Below are 4,755 nucleotides of genomic sequence, written 5' to 3'. Positions count from 1 at the left end.
GGACAAAGTGAGGAGGTAGCCATCTGTAAGCCAAGGAGAGAGACCTCAAGAAATCAAACCTCCTGACACCTTCACCTCAGACTTCCAGCCTTCAGAACTGTGAGAAAATTAAATTTCTGTTGTTTAAACTACCTAGTCTGTAGTATTTTATTATGGCAGCCCTAGCAAATTAATACAAGCAAATATCTGATAATGGTCTTGTATCCAGTAAATATATAAAGAACTCTTACAACTCAAAAACAAAAAAGACAATCAAATTTCAAAATAGGTAAAGGACTTCAATAGATGTTTCTCCAAAGAAGATACACAAATGGCCAAAACACACATGAAAAAATGTTCAATATCACTAGTCATTAAGGAAATACAAATCACAACTACAGTGGGATACATTTCATACCTCTTAGGTAGCTAGAACAGAAAACATGGAAAATAGCAAATGTTGGCAAGGATGTGGAGGAATTTGAATTCTTGACATTGCTAATGGGAATGTAAATGGGTGTAGCCACTGGGGAATAATCTGGCAGTTCCCCAAAAAGTTAAACATAGAATTCCCATATGACCCAGCAATTCCACCCTTAGGTATAAACCCCAAAGAATTTAAAACAAGTGTTCAAATAAAAGTGTGTACACAGGGCTTCCCTGGGGGCACAATGGTTAAGAATCCACGTGCTAATGTAGGAGACATGGCTTTGAGCCCTGGTCCGGGAAGATCCCACATGCCGTGGAGCAACTAGGCCCATGAGCCACAACTACTGAGCCTGTGCTCTAGAACCCGTGAGACACAACTACTGAGCCCGCATGCCACAGCTACTGAAGCCCACATGCCTAGAGCCCACATGCTTAGAGCCTGTGCTTTGCAACACGAGAGGCCACTGCAATGAGAAGCCAGTACACTGCAATGAAGAGTAACCCCCACTTGCTGCAACTAGAGAAAGCCCCCACACACAACAGACCCGATGCTGTCAAAATAAAATAAATAAATTAAAAAAAATGTGTACATAAATGTTCATAGTAGCACTATTCACAATAGCTAAAATTTGGAAACCATCCAAATGTCTACCCTTATACTGATTAATGTATAAAGAAAGTATTATATATCTATATGATGGAATATTCAGCTATGAAAAGGAATCCATGCTACAACATGAATGAATCTTGGAAACATTATAAGTGAAAAGAAGCCAGACATATAAAGTCACATATTATGTTTCCATTCATATTAAATATCCACAATAAGTAAGTCCACAGAGACAGGATACAGATTAATGGTTGCCAGAGGTAAGAGGTGAGTGGGGAAGGGAGACAGACTGGTTAACGGATAGAGAATTTCCTTTTGGGGTGACAAGAATGCTTTGGAATGAGATAGATATGATGGTTGCACAACACTGAATACACTAAATGCCACTGAATCTGACACTTTAAAATGACCAATTTTATGATTTGTGAATTTCACCTCAATAAAAACAAATGCAGCAAATTCCAACAACATGGATGAATCTCACAAATATAATGGTGATTAAATGAAGCCAGACACAAAAAATAAACCCTTGATTATTCCATTTATATAAAGTTCAAAAAGAGGCAAAACTTCTGTTAGAAGTCAAAATAGTGGTAATAGTTAAGAGATAATGACTGGAAGGGGCATGAGAGGCTTCTGGGGTGCTAGTAATATTTATTTCCTTATCTGTGTGCTCATTTAGGTGGATTTGTTCACTTTTTGAAAATTAATCGAGCTGTAGGGTAGGGGGAAGGGTGAGCTGTGACAAAGCGAGAGAGAGGCATGGACATATATACACTACCAAACGTAAGGTAGATAGCTAGTGGCAAGCAGCCGCATAGCACAGGGATATCAGCTTGGTGCTTTGTGACCGCCTGGAGGGGTGGGATAGGGAGGGTGGGATGGAGGGAGACGCAAGAGGGAAGAGATATGGGAACATATGTATACGTATAACTGATTCACTTTGTTATAAAGCAGAAACTAACACACCATTGTAAAGCAATTATACCCCAATAAAGATGTTAAAAAAATAAAATTGTGCCTAAATAAGTGTTGTGAGTTACTTGAAATTGGAGATTTTTAAGTTCTGTGACAGATAAAATTGAAGCATCAGGTGGGTGTTTTGAGAAGATGATCTTTCATAGCCTAAGGAATCTATGACTCTGTGATTTGCTTCAAATCACAGACATAGCAACTATGACAGTTTGAAAGATTTAGGGTGAGGTCTGCATGTCTTGAGGGAAGGCTAGTTGGCCTACTCCACAAGGCTTTCCAGACTGGCATTATCTAGGTGAACACACTGAGGTCAAGGGCCTTTCCTCTCCCTGTAGATCTGGATACTTGATTGAATGAGTTAGTGCTTTAAGTTTCATGGTGCTCAGAAGTCTATCAGGCTGACAGAACTTAGAGGGTAGTGATGTATTTACAGTAGTGTCCCCGTTTTCAAATTTATGATGTGAAATATAGTTCATGGAAGGGCATCCTTATTGCCCCCACCTGATCAGTTCATTTTTTCCTAGTCTGAAAGATTCTTCGAGAGTATAAATTCAAAACTAGGGGAGTGAATTATATGATTTTAACATCTAATGGCATTGGGATCTAATAACATTAAATGCCCAAACAGAGATTTATGGGTGAAGGTATTGTCTCCCTTAATGGGCACTGTCTCTTGCCTCAGTGAATCTCTCTTTCATGCGTCGTTGACTCACCAAACCATCTGAGTGACATGTTATACATTCTCCTTATAGACATGTTAAAGACCTCACTTAATCACAGCTTTGGAATCTATTAGTCCCATCCAATCTCATCTATTATGTTTTGATATCATAACTTTATCTCTCAGGGTAACTATTTCCCAACCAGGGAGTTAACCAGGTGCTCTAGTAACAGAGTTAAGATCCTAGGGGACACAGTTGAATAACATGAACTGTCTATTGAACATGATCAGGAGCGTGATGAGTCATGACCAGAGGAACACTAGAAGCCAAACTGGGGATGCTAACATCCTTCCTCAGTAAAAAGAGGTTTTATGGGGGAGGGGGACAACAAAATAAGAACTCTTCTCCTCAGTTTCTACTGGGAAAAATATATAAGAATCCAAAATAGAGAGGAAAATTACATCTACTGAAGTGTAGAAGGTAATAAATGAAGACAATACTAAAACATCCCCTAAGATGAGGGAGAGGTGGAAGCCTGAGTGAGCTTCCAGAGCAACAGAGAACACTTAATTTGATGTCTGACACTATCTCCCCTATGCTCTCCCTCAGCCCCAGTAACATTCATCAAGAAAAGTTGAGATAGATTCTGGAAAAGAAGTTGGAAAACACTCCACTAAGCAGGGACATGTTTCCTTCCTAGAATTAGCCTAGGAATAAGGAGGACAAAGACAAAAATTTCAGGACTTGGGCAACACCATTAAAATATCACATGCAGATCAGTAGATCATGGTATGTCCAAGTTGGTCTCAATTATTATTATTTTTATTTATTATTATTATTTTTTGTGGTACGCAGGCCTCTCACCACTGTGGCCTCTGCCGTCGCGGAGCACAGGCTCTGGACGCGCAGGCCCAGCGGCCATGGCTCACGGTCCCAGCCGCTCCGCGGCATGTGGGATCCTCCCGGACCGGGGCACGAACCTGCGTCTCCTGCATCGCAGGTGGACTCTCAACCACTGCACCACCAGGGAAGCCCATGGTCTCAATTACTTAAGTGGGGTTTGTTGCTTGATACTTCTCCCTAGACGCGTTGACTGCACTCCATGGAAGAAGAGAGGAGGGTCCTGAAAACTGACTTTCATGATTTCTGAGTTTCCCAAACCAGCTGTATACTAATCAATCTGGATTTCTGAATATAAGTAATTGATAAAAACTCACTAGATGTTTGAATAGAATGAAAAATTAAACAAATATTTCTAAGTACACAAATTCTAAGTGAAATATTAGTGAATCAAATCCAGGAGCATACTTTGAGAATACACCATAGCAAAGTAGCGTTTAGGCCAAAAGCACAAGGATGAGTCATCAAGCCAATAATGTAATTCAACACATTAGTATGTAAAAATATGTCATATGATTATTCTGAGTTACCCCTTAAAATTAACAAAATTCAAAGTTTATCAATGAATTGAAAAAAAATTCTGAAACAACAAAAAAATTCTTTAACATGATAAATAGCATTTATAACAAGTCACCTGCGAGTATATTTAAAGATGATACACCAAATCCATTTCTAGTAAAGTCAGGAACAAGACCATGTTGTCACCTATTCTCACTGTTATGCAACATTGTTCTGAAAGTTCAAACCTTAACAATAAAAGTACAATAAATATAAAAAGAATATTATAAAACTTAATTGAGGTACATAAAACAAGACAAATGGAGAAACCGTATTCCTCAGGGGACAATCCAGTCCTGCAAAAATGTCAATTCTCTCTACATCAATCTACATATTTAATGAAATACTCAAAATCCAATAGGATTTTGGGGGTATATTATATTCATTCTAAACTTCCTCTGGAAGACAAAAATGCAGAATTGGTCAAGAAGGTTTAGCAGAGACCTTCAAGATGGTGGAGGAGTAAGACATGGAGATCACCTTCCTCCCCACAAATACATCAGAAATACATCTACATGTGGAACAACTCCTACAGAACACCTACTGAACGCTGGCAGAAGACCTCAGACTTCCCAAAAAGCAAGAAACTCCCCACATACCTGGGTGGTGCAAAAGAAAAAAGGAAAAACAGAGACAAAAGCA

This window comes from Neophocaena asiaeorientalis, unplaced genomic scaffold, assembly GCF_003031525.2.
Source record: "Neophocaena asiaeorientalis asiaeorientalis breed wild unplaced genomic scaffold, Neophocaena_asiaeorientalis_V1.1 scaffold783, whole genome shotgun sequence".
Taxonomy (NCBI): Eukaryota; Metazoa; Chordata; class Mammalia; order Artiodactyla; family Phocoenidae; genus Neophocaena; species Neophocaena asiaeorientalis.
This window is presented reverse-complemented; position numbering follows the sequence as displayed.